This window comes from Ailuropoda melanoleuca, chromosome 1 (assembly GCF_002007445.2).
Source record: "Ailuropoda melanoleuca isolate Jingjing chromosome 1, ASM200744v2, whole genome shotgun sequence".
Taxonomy (NCBI): Eukaryota; Metazoa; Chordata; class Mammalia; order Carnivora; family Ursidae; genus Ailuropoda; species Ailuropoda melanoleuca.
This window is the reverse complement of record NC_048218.1, coordinates 202,251,923-202,272,151: the sequence shown is the minus strand read 5'-3', so window position 1 is coordinate 202,272,151 and position 20,229 is coordinate 202,251,923.

Sequence of the window (20,229 nt, the reverse complement as noted above, 5' to 3'; positions counted from 1 at the left end):
TTCGTGCTTTTCAGTTCTGTGAGGTGCCATCATTGCCTCTCCAGGGCACTCAGGCCACCATGCTTTGACCACCTCTGACTTATGATCATTCACGTCCCATGGCCGAGGTTCACTACTGGGCAGCAGGAAGAGTGCAGGCTTAAAGTGCTTAAAGCTACCACTCACCAAGTAGGTGATCTTAGGCTATGTAATCACCCTGGTCCTTCAATTTGCCACTGCGCATTAAGAAATATATTAGAGAATTCTTCAAGAAATACGCATTTCCTTATTGAGCACGTAACATGTCCCTGGGCACTATTCTAAGCTCTTTACATGCATTTGCTCACTTAATCCTCATACCAATTCATGAAGTAGATAGTAGTATAATCCTCATTTTACATCTAAGCCATCTGAGGCAAATGGAGTTTAAGGACTGTGCCTAAGGTCACATAGCAGCAAGGAGTGGAGCCAGGAATCGCACTCAGGAGCCTGACTTCCCAGCCCAGACTCTCACCTCTTACAGCGTGCTTCCCGTTAGTACAAAAGTGCATCTCGACAAACCGTTCCCCATGAAAATAAACCATATGGCTTCTCATAGGCATTCCATGTCCCAGGATTTATCTGTAAAGGATGGTCAGCCTAATGGAACATTCTGTTAAAAAAACTGATCGGCTGTAACTAGTCTTTCGGCAGAGCCTGAAGCCAGCAAAGCGGAGCAGTGAATAGAGTGACTGAGTTCATTCCGCACAGCCGATGCGGCCCCACAGGCTGAGACCTTCAAAGAGCCTTCTCGCCTCCATTATTCCCTTTGCCACCCCACCTGTTATGCAGAAAGTTCACATCACACTGCCAGAAACCCCCATCCTGCCGGCTCCTATCCAGGTCTCTCATTACCAAGAAGCAAGCCCATCCTCTGTAACCTACCTACTTCTTGGCTTATTGAAAAGATCCCATGAGAGTGTGAATCCCCAAATTCCCGGCCATCTGAAGCCCTCGTAAAGCATCTCCAGTGACTGAGAGGACAAGCAAATTTATAATATACACACACATCTGTATTTCTGGGCCTCCCAGCTAGAGATCCAGATTACACAGATCCAGGGAAGGGACACATGACACGGTTTTTCTGCTCATCAGCCAGGTGCGGGAACCACTGCTCGAGACACCTAGCTCCGTCATCACGCGGGAAATGTCAGCTCTCTGCCCTGCTTTGCTTCTTCTCCAGGGCAGCACTGCAGTCAGCTGGCCTTGTTTCCGTTTCTTTCTTTGTATCTTAGCATGCTTGTCCAACTGTTAACCTATATATTTTCTACTTAGATCATCACTGAGCCAAAACCACAAGTTTATTTCTCAGCAGGTATTTCATTGACCTATGGTATTTGCCTTTTAAATTGATTTTTTTTCATTAGATCTTTTTCCTTCTGCCAGTTTTCCAGATGAATTCCCATGGAAATACCCCCGGTTCTCATTTTCCACTGTTCCCTTCACCCAGACCTTTACCTTGGCCCCTCGGCTCCCCTGCTTTCTGATTCATATTTAAGTTGCCTTATCTCCTTGCATGTCCAGGACCCTTGCAGAGGGACCTGGCCACCAAATGGCCATAGACATATGTTTATTGGGGGGAGGAGGAGAATGCGAGAAAAGAGTTAAAGTCACCTAGTTAGCTGATTCCCTGCTGCTGGCATCCTGGTACCACCCCCTCTACATTCTCAGCGGGAAGCCGACAAATTGCAGAGAGTGGCAGGAAAGTTCTGTGCTAGCAGGAGTGGGGAGAGGACCAGAGCACAGGTAGAAGAGATGTCATTATCAAAAGATTGATACCTTGTACTTCAAGACCAGAGAAAGGACTGACAAAAATAGATGGAGAGAGAGAGATCTATAGACCCAGGTTAAGAGTGGTTAAGGGGCTTGGGCCAGGCTGTCAGGAAGTCAGAAATCCATGACCTCAAAAGTAGGATTATTTGCAGTGCTAAAAGTGATGCAGGATTCGGTGTTTGAAATAAAATTCCTCATTTGGAAAATAAGTCGGGTCCCGAAAAAGCTCAAACTGATGGGATGTGAGTAGGGAGTAACCTAAAGGGAGGCCTGTCATGCTGGGTGGGCGAATATCTTGTTACCCACCCCCCCCAGGGAGGGGCCACGGCAGGAGGCATTCTGATTTGACTTCAAATCCCATTGTTGATTCAATAATATAATTCTAATGCTTTAATTTCAGATGTTTATCAGTTTGTATGTGTTTCATACAAGTAAAAGCACTCCGTGGACTGTTATCACTGCATATTCAATGTATGTAATCCTGAGTTGGCCAGGCTGTTTAGTTATCAAGGGCCTGGCACCGTATTTTCACCTGGAGGACATCTCTGCAGGACAGCAAACACTGGGACGGACTGGCACAAGGGGACGGAGCGGCAAGGACGTAGCAGGGCTGGGGCTACGATGCGTTATTTCTTTTTAAAAATGTTACAGAACCAGAACCACAGCTCAACATAAATACCGTAACATAAAGACATGCTGTGCCCCAACCTGGAATCTCTTCTGCCTTGACTGGCAAACTTTTATTTACCTTCTACTTATGCCTCAAAGCCACTCCGTAATAAACTATTTCATGGTCTCTCTGGGCATTTCTACCTATTTTTTTCTATGCTACCACAACAGTTTGAACTGACTCTGTAAAGTACCCTGTTCATCATGACGTATTTTGAATAATTGGCTACATCTATCTCTCGATTACATGTTGAGTTTCTCCCAGGAACTGTGTTGTATTCGCTTTCCTAGTCCTTCAGGGGCAATGTGGTGACAGACAGGGAGGGGAAGGCTTACAAATGAGCAGCGGTAAGCAACTAGAAATAAATACTTCCATAAAATATTTTAATGATGTAGAGACATGGGACCCTACTTCGGGATAGGCTGAAAATCTAGCTCCAAGATTAAATAGACTGAAAATCCAGTGGTGAGATAAAGGTAGAGGGGATTTGTCACAACTCTCAGAATCTTGTCAGTGTGTTAAATTTCCACTGAATAGAAGGTGAGAGCTCTGGATTTGGAGTCAGACAGCATGGAATTTACTAGGTCTGAGGCCTTAGGCAAGTCACTAACCTCTCAAAGCTTATCTCCTCATCTGTATGGTGGGGAAGTTAAGGAAATGAAATAAGCATAGTCCTTGGTACTCAATAAACATTATTGTTGTTATTGTTATTATAATCCAACCAGATTGGTATAATAAAGGAAAATACTGTCCTGGAAAAATAAAATTGTCAGTCACTAGTCATGCATTATGAGTGTCAGAAAATCTTGTATTAAACTGAGAAGTAGAGACTAGGTTCTAAGCCAAGGCTATCTGTGTGTCTGTGGTCTGCAGGGATGTCTATATGCATGGGTGAGGTTGGTGGGGAAAAGCTATGGGTAAGCAATAATTGCCAAGTTATAGTTCATTGCACCTGTTAGAATAGAATAAATGGCTTTCCTGAATCTTGTGGACTGAACTGTGTTCCTGTAACACTCACAGATTGGAGCCCTACCCCCCATGTGCTCTGTATTTCGGGATGGCGTCTTTAAGGAGAAAATCAAGGTTAAATGAGGTCATATGGGGGGCGCCTGGGTAGTGCAGTCGTTGGGCGTCTGCCTTCGGCTCAGGGCGTGATCCCGGTTGTGGGATCGAGTCCCACATCGGGCTCCTCCACTGGGAGCCTGCTTCTTCCTCTCCCACTCCCCTGCTGTGTTCCCTCTCTCTCTGGCTGTCTCTCTGTCACATAAAATAAATAAAATCTTTAAAAAAAAATGAGGTCATATGGGTTGCACTTTCATCCAATAGGATTGTTATCCTTTCTTTTTTATGTTTTTCTTTTTATTACATTATGTTAGTCACCATACAGTACATCCCTGGTTTCTGATGCAAGGTTCGAATGATTCATTAGTTGCGTATAACACCCGGTGCACCATGAATATGTGCCCTCCTTACTACCCATCCTTTTAAGAAGAAAAAGAGATACCCGGCAGTCAGGCACACAGGGAAAAAGCCCCTTGAGAAGACAGTTGTCTGCGGACCAAGAAGGGAGACCTCACCAGAAGCGCCCCCTGCTGGCACCGTGACCGGGTAGCTCCAGCCTGCAGAAATGGGAGAAAATAAACTTCTGTTATTTAAGTCATCCGGTCAGTGGTATGTTGTTACAGCAACCTGAACAAATTAATACACTAACTTATAGTTCTCTTTTTCATTTCTCGCACAGATTTCTCTCTTTCCGAAAGCAGGGATTTGGAGACCGTATAGTCTGGTCCTTCATTCCCAGTGGATTCCACCACCTCTTGTGCAAACACAAGTTTTCCTTCTATTCAGGGCCAGAGGGGAAGCACTCACATCAAAGGCCTCCTCAGTGCTTATCTGGGAGCAAATATTTATGGCAGTTTCTTTTTATCTATTTAAAAAAAAAAAAAACTTCTTTCTAAGGACGCAAGAACAGCAGATGTGGAGCCATGGTTCTAATCCAAAGATGCCAACTCTGGCATCTGAACTTTTTCTAGAACAGACTCCTCCCGGAATTCCCCCAGCCTGGCACATAGGAGGTGGTCATAAAGTTTGGCTGAATGCTTAACTGAAAATTGAATAGTATGTCAACTTGTCTTATTCACACTAGCTGATCATACATATATACACACATTAGCTTTAGTTTATGGCGCTTATCGGACAGGAGGAACAATAAAGCTAAAGAAGAAAAACAACTAGAGGATAAATTTGCATAAAGTCACCGAAAACTAAGATGATCAGGAGCCTGCCCTGAAGTCTTTAAATTTGCTAACGAAGTTTCAACATCACCTTCCTAATGCTGGCTTCAAATACACAGACGGACTTTTTATTTTTATCTCTTTTTTAGCAGGTTTAGTTTTTACTTTCTCCCTTACCTTTAGAAAAAGCATCTGTATGGGATTTCTCCTGTTCCCAAGGCTATAGCTGGAGCATGGAATTAGCTGATGCGTGGAAGGGTTTGCCATGTGCTTGTACCCCCCCAGGCCCCCCACCCCGAGGCTATTAAGTCTGCCGCTGACTGCGCTGAGCTGACGAAGCAGCCAGGAAGAGCAGGCAGTCTCCACTTCTGCTTTAGTCAAGAAACAGAAAAATAAAAAGGAATAGGATCTGACCCACTTGCCTTTTTTCTTTTCTAACAGAACACGGAAAACTCACTTTTTGCCAAAGCTTTGAGTTGGAAGACTGAGGGAATACAAGTCATGAACATCTTCATATTTTTATGATACTTCACCTTTCTGGAGATTTGCATTGATTAATTAGTTGTTTTCTTTGTCTGTTTATGTAATAACTAAATAAACCTGAATAACATTTCTCTCCTTGCATTGCCATGCATTGTGGAAAACTCGAGATGGGCTTTTTTTTTTTTTTTTGCATAAAAGTTCAACAGTGAAACAAACAAAAACACCTCGATAGTAGGCGTCCATCACTCTCTAGTTTTCATTTCCTAAATATTGGAGGAGAGAGGAGGGAGGACATGATGACACCTGCCATTACTCCTGTAATGGGCGTTTCATAGGTTAATTTTGTCCATTTTTTTAAAGACAGTTTTTTGTTTTGTTTTTTTCCAGAATTTCTGTTTTGAATACTTGCTTTCTATAGTTTCTGATGGTTTGGCCCACACTCAGACCTTCTCCCATATAAAAAGAGTGAGAATAGAGGTGGCAGTTTGGGGTACTGTCCAGTCCTTAATTCTTTTGAATATCACCAGTTTAGTAAAGTGTTTAAGAATCCAGAAGAAAAATGGTCTTTTCACAGTCAGACCTGTCTAGCCAGAAAAAAAAAAATGACTCTAATTATTACAAATGGAATTATGTATCTGCTTGTAAATTTGATAAAGGATATTTTTAAAGGATTTAGAGTTCACATTGAAGCAAAAATCATTTTTGGCAAGCTACAATATTGCAATATGAAAAAAAATTAAAAGAGGATAAAAAGAAAAAAACAAATTAAAACTGAAAGTAAATACCTGGAATAGAGTCATGATTACCTATATATCCTATTAGCAGATATTTGCACATGAAGAAACTGGGAGAATAGAAAAGATGTTGACAAATTCATGTACAAATAACCTTACAGATGATCTAATTTTTCATTCTCAATCTTTCTACTAAGGCATAATGACCAATCCAATATTACAAAGTGAATAACAACTAGTAAGCTAACTAAAATTAACCAGCTTTTTTCTCTCTGGAAATAAGTACTGGGTGGAAAGCATAACTTGCTTCAAGATTTTCTCCATTTGTAACAGAGAAGCAAAGGACATAATAATGTTTGAAATTGGGGTTTATATTTTCCTTCCTTTTTCTTTCATATTTTGATTTAGCAACTTAGTGTCCTTCATCTAGATACAGAAGAGTCAGGTGGCTGCTGTGAGCTGAGTTAACCCTTAAGTGTTTGGTTATATATTAGGCAACTGACAATTTATACACCTCTGGACAGGGAGGAGAAAGACACAAACCAGAAAGACAGGTTTTGACGTAACTGTGGTAGCCATGACTCCTTCTTCCCATACAAACATCTTCAAGCAGAGAAATAATTCTTGGCTTTGTTCTTTTATGTCATGAGTACACTGTAAGTTATTAGAATAATAAATTCAGCAAGGTTATGGGATGTAAGTTCAATACGCAAAAATCAATTGTGTTACTATATAGTTGCAGTGAACAATCCAAAAATGAAATTAAGAAAGCAATTCCATTTACAATAACATCAAAAAGAGTAAAATGTTTGGTAATAAATTTAATAAAAGAAGTGCTGAACTTATCCTCTGAAAGCTATAAAGCGTGATTGAAATTAAAGAAGATATAAATAAATAAATTAAAATATGGATACTCCCTAAACTGATCTACAGATTCAATGAAAGCCCTGTCAGAACCCCAGCTGACATTTTCATAGAAACGTACAAACTGATTCTGTAATACATGTGGAATTACAAGGGACACAGAATAGCCAAAACATTCTTTGAAAAGAAGAATAAAGTAGGAGAACTCAGACTTCCTAATTATAAAACTTACAACAAAGCAACAGTAATCAAGACAGTATGGTACTGGCTCAGGGATAGGCATAAAGACCAATGAAATAGAATTCAAAGTCCAGAAATAAAATCATGTGTCTGTGGTCAACTGATTTTCAGCGAGAGTGCCTAGACCATTCAATGAAGAAATATTCAGTCTTTTCAACAAAATGATGTTGGCATGAGTGCTAATAACATGCAAAAGAAAAAAAAAAGGAGAAATCGGATGCTTATCTCATACCGTAAACAAAAATTAGCTCAAAATGGATCAAAGGCCTAAATGTAAGTGCTTAAGTTATAAAATTCTTAAGAATAAAACAGAAGGATAAATCTTCATGACCTCAGATTTGGCAAAGGATTTTCAGACATGACATTAAAAGAATGAGCAACAAAAGATAAAATTTGATAATTTGGGGGTTTTCGAATTAAAACTTTGGTGTTTTAAAGGATGCCATGAAGAGAGTGATACCCCACAGAATGGGAAAAAAATGTTTGCATTTCATATACTGTAAGGGACTCGTATCCATAATATGGAAAGAACTTACAACTCAACAAAAAGAGACAACAATCCAATTTTCAAAACGAGCAAAGAAGTTGAATAGACATTTCTCCAAGGAAGATATACAAATGAACAACAAGCACATGAAAAGATGCTCAAAATCTTTAGCCATCAGGGAACCTCAAATCAAAACTCCAATGAGATACCACATCACACCCACAAGCACGGTTAGAATCAGAAAGACAGTAACAGGTGGTGGCAAACATGGAGAAAAATCAGAACCCTCATACCCTGCTGGTGGGAATGTAAAATGGTACAGCTGTTTGAGAAAACAATTTGACAATTCCTCAAACAATTTAACACAGAGTTACTGTATGACCCGGTATTTCTACTCCTAGTTCTATATCCAAGAGAAATTAAAATACATCTCCATAAAAACTTGCACATGAATTACTATAGTAGCATTATTCATAACAGCCAAAATGTGGGACTGACACAAATATCCATCAACTGACAAATAAACAAAACAAAATGTAGTGTATCTGTACAACGGAGTATTTTTTGGCCATAAAAGGGAAAAATGAACGAATACATGCTACAAAACCAATGAACCTTGAAAACATTATAAGACGTAAAATAAGCCTGTTGTGGAAGTCCTCATACTACATGATGCCATTCATACGAAGTTCTATAAGAGGGGAATCTAAGAAAGAAAATAGTTGCTTAGGGTTCAGTGGTTGCTTGGGGTTGGGGGTCGTGGGAGAGAGAAAGGTGATAGTTAAAGGGTATATGGTTTCTTTTTGAGGTGATGCGGAGTATTTTGTTTTTTTTAAGATTTTATTTTTTTAAGTAATCTCTAGCCCCAGTGTGGGGCTCAAATCCATGACCCTAAGATCAAGAGTCACATTCTCTACCAACTGAGCCAAACAGGCGCCCTGTAGAAATGCAATGTTCTAAAATTGACTATAGCGATAATTGTACATATCTGTGACTATATGAGAAACCATTGAAATTGTCCACCGTGAATGGGTAAGTTGTATGGTGTGTGAATTATATCTCAATAAAGCTGTTTTCAAAAAATTTTAAGTGCACCATATTAGTAATCTGAAAAGTAAATGAAATTATACCACAAAATGCCTGCTACATTATGCATTTTCATTTAATTTTTCATTGCTCCAGTATTTCCAGAATTGCAGCACAATTATTTTTTCTAATATTAAACGCATCAGCGTCATCCTTGTGTCCCCAGTGCTTGCATAGAATAAAATGTTACTCCTTAGTTTGGAGTTTAGTGTTCTTCACAATATAACTTTGTACTACCATCGGGAAAAAATATTCAATTTAAAAAGTTATATAAGCACAAGTAAATAATTAAAACCATACAAAAGGGTATGCAATGAAGTGTAAATCTCCTTCCTATCTCAAATTCCTAGTTTCCCTCCTTACGGGCAACCGATTGCCAATTTCCTGTGTATCTTCCCAGAGATGTTTACATGACCCAACCTATTGGCATATTCCACTCATTCAGCACCTAAGGTGGACTATATTATTAATTATGAGTTCATGCGCATAAAAGTTAAGTTTCCCACTAAAAGTACAATTGTACACTATACTTTTTTTAAAGTTTCACCCGTAGCACCAAAATCCAGGACCTCTACATTGCAGATATCCCAGTAAATATTTGTTGATTGGCAAGATTAGAAGAAACTGCTGGAAAAAAAAATTTTTGGCTCCCTGCTGACAATAGAGACCTTAACAAGGCAAAAGAGGTAGGACAGGGATAGAAGTATATGGAGCAAATATTTTCTGGAATGTTTTCACAAATGCAGAGTGTCAAAAACAGGATACTAACTTCCATTGAGAATCACCAAACTTGGTAATGCTCTTCTGATAATTTTACATACTGGCCGAGAGTAAATCATTCTCCCCACGTGGAAATTCATAGCCAAATAATTGTGCTCATGAAATGCTACAATTATACACGCTTAAGCAATCCTTTTTTGTTTTGAGGTCAATGGGATATTCTACTAGATTACAAGTTCATTTCCAACACATAAAAGATTTTCTTCTCGTAGCTCAAAACCTAACAATGAAGATAACAATGAAACAATTGCCCTATTCATATCTCTGTAAGTATTTGATTCTTGGTATTGAGAAAAATAATGTTTCTCTTTAAGTAACTTTTATAACGGTTTGTCTTCTTTTCACACCTTCTTATCACACTTTTTTTCCTAGATATATTCTTTGACTTTTCTGAGTTAGTCATCATTATATTTACTTCCTTTCTTGTTTCTACATGTTTCATGACATTGAATGACAATTTTGTACTCTTTCTGTTTTCACTTTGCTTCACTAATTAGGAACTAAGCAGATATTCCCTTGAAGATCACAAATACAAAATGTGATGGATTGATCTTGCATTATTAAGTAATAGTACTGTTTTGAGATTGAGCCTGGTTCTCCAAGATCCACCAATCTTGATCTTTCCAGGGTACTATTGTTGGCAGCACAGTGCTAAGTTGCCTGGACCAAATGCTTGCTGGGAGACTAATAAACCTCATTAGTTAGTTAAGTGAAAGAGCAGTCTGGGTTTATCAGCCTTTGAATGGTAAGATGTTAAAAACAAACAACGGACCACCTAACAATATAGAAAGTAACAGTTGAAATACCCAAGTGATTTATTTAAATTTTTTTGGTTGTAGAAATTCAACTTGGTTCTGTGTTTATTTGTTTGTACTGTGGTTAAAATAATGATATGGCTAAATATTTCATTTCTTCTTTCCAGAGGGCAGTGATTAACTCCACATTTCATTTCAAAGATTTCTTTTCAGCCATGTGCTTTAACTTAATCTAATACGGCAAATAGACCAAATTAAAACTTGCCGATCTATTTGCATTTCAAAGGAGTGGAAACATCCCAAATTAATTCCAGATTTGTATACTTTTTAGATCAGTTTGGCAATTGACATCTGAGCTTAAACATAACTTCTATAACCCATCCATGTAATATGTTTAATAAAACATTTAATAATATGTTTACTTAGGAGACCTTCAGAATGCTAGTTAACAAATGATAGAATGGTATCATATATTTGAGCACCTTATTATTTTTAAAATCATGCTCATTACAGACAACGGAATGATCCATTGGTGGAACTCCCAACTGCAGACCCACAGATGACAAGCTATTTAGTGAACAATTTACTGAGTGTCTCATTACCTTTTCCCCAACCACAGACATGTGAGTTCATTCTATTAACCTTAATAAGGTTGCTTTTGAAGCTCTTTACTTCTAAGATTTAAATGGGAACCCTGTCATATGTCAGCCTACAACAGAACCTAAATAACCAGACCAATAAAGCAGATGCAATGTGTTAAAGACTTCATCTCCTACAGATTAGTTAGGATGCTCCCTTTTGCTTAAGCAAAGCTATTTATAGCCTGTCGGAAAATGAAAACTTAAGCAAGGAATAGGTTTCTATATCCTCGGAGCACTGATGTTCCTTCATCCTTTCAGGTTAGTGAAGCACATCTCTCTCTAGGGCTGACCTATATAATCCTCAGCCCAGAAAGTTATTCTAAACAGAATAATTTGAAAACCCATGAAGTGTATACATTAAAATTTAAGTCACAAAGAGCTTTCATGTTTCTAAGTCAAGACAATATTAAGCAGCTGATTTTGTATGACCAACACATCCAAAGATTTGGTTCTTTACAAATGGAATAATTGCCTGTTTTAAATGTATTTGATACTGAATGAAATGAAATCGTGTTCAGAAGATTCATCATTTTTGGGGGCGCCTGGGTGGCTCAGCGGTTAAGCGTCTGCCTTCAGCTCAGGGCGTGATCCCTGCGTTCTGGGATCGAGCCCCACATCAGGCTCCTCTGCTATGAGCCTGCTTCCCTCTCCCACTCCCCCTGCTTGTGTTCCCTCTCTCGCTGGCTGTCTCTATCTCTGTCGAATAAATAAATAAAATCTTTAAAAAAAAAAAAAAGAAGATTCATCATTTTTTGTTCACTTTATTAAATAATGGGAAAAATACTGAGTCTTAGAAGTAAAGTCCTATTAACATCCTACCCTTCTATCCCATCTCTGACAACTACCTGCTCTGCCTCTGCTGGAAAACAGTGAGTCACAGAGAACCAAATGCTTCATTATGGGAGAGTCCAGGATTTAAAAATTCTTCCTTATGTTTAGTCAAAAGCAGATCTCAGTAACTTCTGTTCACTCTACCTCTTGGAGAAACCTAAGTCCGTCTAAATTCAAGGAGTAAATAAAACTGTAGATGACCAAAAAAAAAAAAAATTTCATTTCAAACTTGGTTTTCTTGAATCCTTGATTAAATAGCCCAATTTATGTACAAGAACTTCCCAAGGCATATTTGCTAGAATTTCAGGGAGCAAGGGAAGCCCTAATATGAAGAAAAAGATATTGTTGTGGCCTTTCCTCTATTTTCTTCATTCTTCCCTTTAAATTGAAACTCCTTTCCACTGGGGATGATTTCAGCTGGTTTGCTCTCTGATTAAAGCAAATGACATTGTCATTTCAAAGAGCTGTGTGTTAGAATGAGTGAGTATCTAATTGGTGAAATGTAAAGAGTAGAATAGTTTGGTGCTTTGTACCACTCCAAAAAACCATTTCCGTCTCCATCCGTCCCAGGTAAGCCCCCAGGGGGTAAAATACACACAGCTATTCCTATTGCTTATTAACACACAGCCACACATTATTTGCGAAAGGCTTTGCACCTTGCAGGAAATAACGCCTTCAGCGCTAAACCCTAATGTGGGATAGCCTCTTCCTCTCTGACAGGAATTTATCCTCAAGGTCACATAGTAAAATGCCTTTCTCTTTCAAATGCTAGTATTAAAATTGAATTCCGCCTTTGTTTGCACTGTGCAGAATCAAACAAAATCTCAGCTTACATAATCATGCACGCCCACAGCACCTGAAAACTCCTCCTTCTGGGGGATGTGATAAATGCGGATTGCTTCTGGAACTTGGTTGCTGGAGGTAAAGGCTCAGTGTGAATTTGAACTGGATCCAGAGCCTGATGCTTAGTTGGACGGTGGAACTGTCGAATGGTCTTAAAACATATGCCTGGTGCTAGTTTCACTGGGCCAGTTGACCTTCTACGTGTACTGACTTCCAAGTTTCATCCCACACTCTGAGACTCTACCTGAGTGCCTAGAGACATGAAATGGTTGACACAAGAGGATAAAATGTTTGTAATAAAACATTCCGCCTGTCTCTTTTATACCGATGCGTTTTTTGGTTTTTGTTTTTTTAATTACAAGGCACTTAAGGATGCTGTTCAGGCAATCAAGCTTTGGACAGGCTTAATGTTAGACTTCTCTATGAGCTTTAAGACACTTCACTCTGTGAACTTCCTATATCTGCATAGATTTGTTATAACAATGTTAATTTAATGACTAATCAAATTAACCTTTTAAATTCTTAGTTTTTTAAGACTTTATTTTTGGTGACATGACCCTATCATAGTACTAATTGCTTCTTGTGTTCTAAATAGGCATTCTGGGTTCTTTTTCAAGAAGGCATAACTTCCTTTTTGTGCTGATACTCACCAGCACGTGAACAGTGGCTAATGAAGTTGTCACTGGCAAAGAAGGTAAGAATAAAGAAGTGAGGTACTTGCTTTCAGGATCTCTATTGAGAATATGTGGTGACTCGTGATAGATGCGAACTGTATTCTGTTGTGTACCCTCGGAAATTCTTCTTAGACTTTCTTGGCCTCAGATTCCCCACTCATAAAATGGATATAAAAATGTCACATTTTATCAAATCTAAGCCACGGCTGATTGTGACGTACACCATGTCACTAAGGAAAACAAAATACCACTTAAACTATGGTACAACACTCCCGTGTGCCTTGGAATTGTTATTTGATACTTACTGGAAGGTCTTTTTTTTTGCCTTAGACATATTTAGTCATATGTCACACCTTTGTTTCTGTGATTTTCTGTGTGCACAATAATTCTCAATACACACACACAATCTATACACACACACACAAACACACAATCTATATCCAAACCATGAATTCACAGGCAGTGAAGACTGTTCTCATGCCTCGTACAGCTACAATCTGCCATTAATTACAGATGTTCCCATGGTCAGAGTATAACTTTGTGAAGAAAAAAAAAATGTATCTTAGACTCTATGGAGTATGGAATTATATTATGATCAATAATCTGATATATAATTACTTTGTGGTTTGCCTTCGTACACAGAGCTGTCAAAGTTTTCCAGGTACTATGGACAGCACCGTGCTCCAACAAACTTCCCCCTAATTAAGTACACGCGAATGAGTGGCTTTAAACAGTAATTCCCTGTGAGACTGACCCAGAAGGCTCCCAAGTGTATAAGCCAGGCTATCCTACTTGCTGCCTTTCAACTTCTACCCCCTCCTGTGCCAGAGAACCTTTAAAAAAATGATAGCTCCATTCTGTCAAGCTTTACAGACTTTAGGGCTTTATATAAATCCCATTGAACCTACATATTCTTACTTGATGGCCTCATCCTCGCTGAACACTGCGCTGAACGGCTTCAGTCAGTACAAGCATCTTTGGAATCATTCGGCACATACCTCCACGATTCACTTTCCTGGCTCATAACGCAAGGTATACAGTACTGCAGACTTTATTCCCGTAAATTCAGTAACCTCCCTGGTTCACTCAACCAAATGAGGAAAACATTAGACCACATAATGTAAAAATAAATCCCGTAGGTGTGATCTTTGAAAAGATTGGAAATGTTTATAGTTCATACTTAAACTCCCTTCGCCTATGTAATGAACACAAACCCGATCTGTTTAAATTCATCACTTTGGTGTTTTCGATAAAAGCAAGTGTGAATTATTAAGGAAAAAATAAAAAAAGCTAGGGTCTGCTGTTGCCAATAATTGTGTATTCCTGTTCGTGAGAATAAAATATAAAACGTATCCTTTTAAAAGCAACATGTTCAAAATTCTGTGGGTGTTCCAAATTTTGAGACATTTAGTGACTTTATACTTACGATCCTCTCAACTTGTAGCTTCTCAAATTGATTAAGTCTTCCTTTAAGTGACCTAGCCTCACATCCTTCCAAGGGCAGCCCTAACAAAAGGACTTCGGATGCCGTCCCTGATTTCATCCTGAGATGTGCTCCTCTACTGCCCTCTACTGTAAGTATCAATAATTTCGACAAGGCGGCCAGAATGTATACCGGGTTATTAATTGAAAAGCAGAATATCAAGTAAAAGCTCTACTGGGGAAAGAAAAAAAAAAACCCACAAAGATAACCTTTAAAAAGTGGTAATTTTTCATTCTAAATTACCACAAAAAGTTGCTATTTCAAGTCATCATTACTAAAACAATGTTCCAAAAATATGACAAATCACGCTAAGCAGAGTTGGCTGTATTCATAACGGCGGTGAGGAAATTGTCTCTGGATCGCATGTTGGAACTTTTTTCGTTCACACCATGGTAAGTAAATGAGTAAAAACAGGAGGTGTAGTAAAGTCCATTTGCTGATTTCTGCTCCCAATATCCTCTTTTTAAATATTCCTTTCTTTACTGAGAAAAGGTATTCATTTTTCCGCTTCTACCGAAACTGGAATGTAATATATGGTCAATTATTCACTCTTATTTGTTTGTTTGTTAAGATTTTATTTATTTATTTGTCAGAGGGAGAGAGAGAGCACAAGCAGGGTGAGCAGCAGACAGAGCAGGCATAGGGAGAAGCAGGTTCCCGGCTGAGCAGGGAGCCAAGTATGGGACTCCATCCCAGGACCTTGGGATCATGACCTGAGCCAAAGGCAGACACTTAACCTACTGAGCCACCCAGGCATCCCCACTCTTGCTTATACTTGGATCAATTTCACTTTAACAAAAGCTGATTCATATTAAGGCTCTTGATATTTCGTTTTCTTCTTTCTCTTCTGTCTTCCTTTCTCCCTTCAACAAATATTTGTTGAGCAATGTGTACCTTGATGAGAGCTGGAACAAGATTGGTTCCTGCTCTCATAGAACTTACAGTCTATGAGTAGAAAATAGGCATTTAACAAGCAATTGCAAGAATAAGTATTTAATTATAATTTTCCAGAACAACATTACAGCTAGAGCAAGTAGTATAGGTAGAAGCCCAGAATTGAGAGGAACTCAAGAAACTGAAAAGGAACTGAAAGGTCAGCGTGCTAAAGAAATGTGGTATGTGAGGCTGGAGGATGAGGCAGGAGTAAAACATTCTGGGTCTTTAAGGACACATTAAGGATTTTGACCTTCCTCTCCAAAGTAGTTGGAAACCATTAGTCATTTTAGGCAGAGAAGTGATGATATTAGACAGATATTAAGAGAGACAACTATGCCATCTGGGTGGAGAGAGTGGGGAGAAGACTGGATGCAGATTTTCTTCAGGGGATGTTGTCTGAGTCTAGTGAAATATGATGGAGATCTGAAATAAGAAGGAGGCAGTGGATCAGTTGGAGAAATTTTTAGAAAACACAAAGGAAAGGAGTTCATGTGTAGTTGGAGGAGAGCGTATAAGGGAAAAGTTGTGGAGTAGGACTAAAAGGGAAGAGTATTTCTGAAGTATAGGAGGCATGTCAATTCATCACGAGGTATACTAAGTTTCCTCTGTTATTCAAAAGAAAACTGCCCCTTCTTTACCTCTCCTCTGCTCACACAGCAGCACACATGCATACACGTAGAAATCCCCACATTTTAAAGTAATTTCAGGCACATTTTAGTTATATGTCAGCTAAACTGATATAGAAGACGCATCCTTCCACCATAAATATACTGAAATGTTAGATACGTTTAAACACACAACTGTGTGAATATGTATACATAAGTGTATTTGTTTTGTGTATGTATATGTATATTGTGTATGGATGTGTATACACACACACACACACACACACACACACACACGTGCATGATGATTCAGCTGCTGCCAATAAGGATTCAGACCCTGTTATGGACCTTACAGTTGGGGACCAGAACACTAAAGCACATTTGGGACTCATGGCCATTTCCTGTCATGAACTCAGCCAGGAAAACCATAAGGTAGCTTCCTTGTACTTTATTCAGTGTATTAAAGAGAAAGGCAATTAAAAACCAGCTGTGAATAAACTAGCCTGAAATTTCTGCCACACAGTGGTGCAACAACTGTAAACTGAAAATTTAAAGTAAAATCTAATTCAGAAATGTTGAAATTCAAAAGATGTTTTCATAAGCAAACACAACTGCTGTTTACGTATAATCAAAAATTTTGGAACGCAATAGAAACAAATAACAATGTGAAAGAATCAGTAGAAGCAATAGGAAAATTCAGACTTAAAAATTACGGATGACTTAACAATCTGAAAAGGAGTATAAAATAAGCTTAAAATAACTGAAAAAGTAAAAGAAAGAATGGACATCATAACAGTATAAAATGGTATGAATAAAACATCAGTTGGATTTGAAAATGAATGAAAAAAAATGCGGAAAATACCAAAAAATTAAGGGAAAATATCCCCGAATATGGTTAAGTAGCAGAAAAAATAAAATTGAAAAGAAAATTGTTAGACCATCCAAATAGAAAACAAAAGATTTATTTTTTAGAGACATCTAACCAAAAAAGATCTGACTAAGGAATAACTGAATTTCAAAGTGAGATGCCCAAAAGAATGGTTCTGTCAAACAGTGTTCAGAGTGACAAACCTCAGAAGATGCAGCAGATCCTCAAGTTACTTAACTATCTGCCAAATCAAAGTTCAAGATCTTTAAAGGAAAAAAAAAACAAAATTCACTCAATGACCCAACATCCATAATGACCAGCACTTAACCAAAAATTTCTAGACATGCAAAAAAGCAGAATTACTTGACCCATACCAGGAAAAAAAAAAAAGGCTATAAAAATATCCCCAAATGGCAGAGATGATAGAATTAGCAGATAAAGACTCTTAAAAAGCTGTTATAATTATGCTCAAGGCTGCATAAGAAAATGGAAGGTATTTTTGAAATAATAAAACAAAACTTCTAGCATTGAAAAATACAATACCTGAAATGAAAAATTCACAGTGATGTCAGCATCATGGTGGCATAAGATGTCCCTCATATTTGTCCCCCTCCCTGAACAAAAATTCAGCATCCATCCAGACAAAAGTGCCCTTGAGGGAGCTGTGGGATTCCAGCACCATACATCAAGGGACCCAGGAGGAATCTTGCCTACCCATGCATGGGGAAATAGGCAGACAGACCCCAGTAGCAGATGTGGACTCTGCAGCCATTCATGAACCATCTCCAGCCTCACTCAGCCATGATTTGGAAGCCCCTGGAAAACACTGTCTTAGATTATCACCCCCATCTGAGAGAGCATTTGTGGAAGTATAGGTTTCCAGAGGACAAGATCCAGCACACCATTAGAGAAAAAAAAAAATGAATTTGGATGAGTAAGAGGAATAGCTTGACTTTACCCACCTCATCCCTCCCCCAAGGCAGCACAGCTGAGGGCCCTCACCAAAGTCAAAGATCCTATAGGAAAGGAATAACATTAACTAATACTTTCTCATGGTCATAGATGCAAAATCTTTAACAAAATATGAGCAAATCAAATCTAGTCATATATGAAAAGGATAATACATCATGACCAATTAATGGAGTTAAGATTGGCTTAATATCAAGCAATTGCTTGATATTGCTTTTAATATCAAGCAATATGATTATCATAGTAAACGAATTAAGTAGGAAAGCTTGTAATTGTAAGCTTAAGTCATATAATCATATAATCTTAAATCATATAATTTTAACCAGTGGGGAGGGCATTTCACAAAATTAGCTCATTTAGAGTAAAAATCTCAGCAAACTAAGGAATAGAAGGAAAATTCCTCATCCCAATAAAGCACATTTATGAAAAACCTACACATAACCTTGTAATTAATGGTAAAAGACCAAATGATCTATGCCTAAGTTTTGAAATAAGGCAAAGATGTCTCTTCCTTTTGAAATTATAGTGGAGGTCCTCCCCAGCACAGTAAGGCCAAAAATAATGATAAATAAAGAAAATACATATGGATTGGAAAGGAAGAAATAAAACCATATTACAGGCATAATCAGATAAATAATCAGAAAATAATCAGATTTGCACACAACATGATCTGTAAATTCTAAGAAATCTACAATAATGTTAAATGACTAATAAGTAAATTTAATAAGATCACAGGGTATAAGACCAATTTAAATAATAAATTATATTCTATATACTAACAGGAAACAACTGATGTATAACAGTTGATGTATAAATATCCAATAAGTGGAACAACCCTGAAGTATTTGTTTCCTAGCATATCCCATGGGATGTAGCTCCCATGCCCCATAGATATACTTGGGTAACGCAGCCTTCTGTAGCCCCTTCTTTAATAACTCCAGTCTTGACAAGTGCTTCTGTACATCCAAATAAACCACAATTGACCCCCAAAAATGTGGGGGTTAGGGATGCCAACCTCCCCTGTAGTTGAAAATCCAGATATAACTTTTGACTCCCTAAAATCTTAACTACTAATAACCTACTATTGATTGGAAGCCTTACAGATAACATAAATGGTTGATTAACACATATTTTATATGATATATATTTCACATAAATCATATATATATGATATACATATATATATTTAAAATACTCTTACAATAAAGTAAGCTAGAGAAAAGAAAATGTTAAGAAAATCCCAAGAAAGAGAAAATTCATTTACAGTATTATTGTATTTATTAAAACAAAATCCACATATAAGTGACCCATGCAGTTCAAACCCATGTTATCAGAAGGCCAGCTGTACTTATACCCCAAATCCCCGTTTTACATTCTGCTCCTGAGAAACCCAAACCAAACCAGGTGGCAATATGGTATGGCCTGGAATTGAGGACATCAGAACCAAACCCTTTGGTGGCTACTTCCTGAGAAGTACAGAAAATGGATCCATGGGGCGCCTGGGTGGCACAGCGGTTAAGCGTCTGCCTTTGGCTCAGGGCGTGATCCCGGCGTTATGGGATCGAGCCACATCAGGCTCTTCTGCTATGAGCCTGCTTCTTCCTCTCCCACTCCCCCTGCTTGTGTTCCCTCTCTCGCTGGCTGTCTCTATCTCTGTCGAATAAATAAATAAAAATATTAAAAAAAAAAAAAAAGAAAAGAAAGAAAATGGATCCTTGGCTTACAGATAGGCCCAGATTGTAAGTAGGTGAAGTTAGGGACTATAGGCTTCATGCAGGGGGGTGTCAGGGGGGTGTCTCTGCAGCGTATGGTACCAGGCTATGCCTATAGGAGCTGTTTTGAATTGATTCCTTTATCAATGCATCATGATTCCTTTATCGATGTAGTGTGAGGATATCACTTTCTGTTCACACTGATGTCTGCAAGGAGCCAAAAGCCCATGATAACCAATGAAAAAGAGACAGCAATATCATCTTGACAGTCTGTCTACCTTTCCCTCTTCACGATCCAAAGCTGAGTGTAAATCCCAAAGAAGGGTGGGAGAGGGAAAGTTGTGAGAGAGCAGAATGCTTTTCTCCTGCACTGGATATTGCTAACCTGCAAGTCTCATCTGGGAGATGGGAGAGGAAGAAAGTTTTTAATAAATATGAGATCTAAGTTTTACAGTGAATAGTCCAGAATTTTAATAACTGAGCCTATTTTAATATCTAGTTTTTAGTCTTATATTGAATTTTAGTATTCAAATAGACTCAATA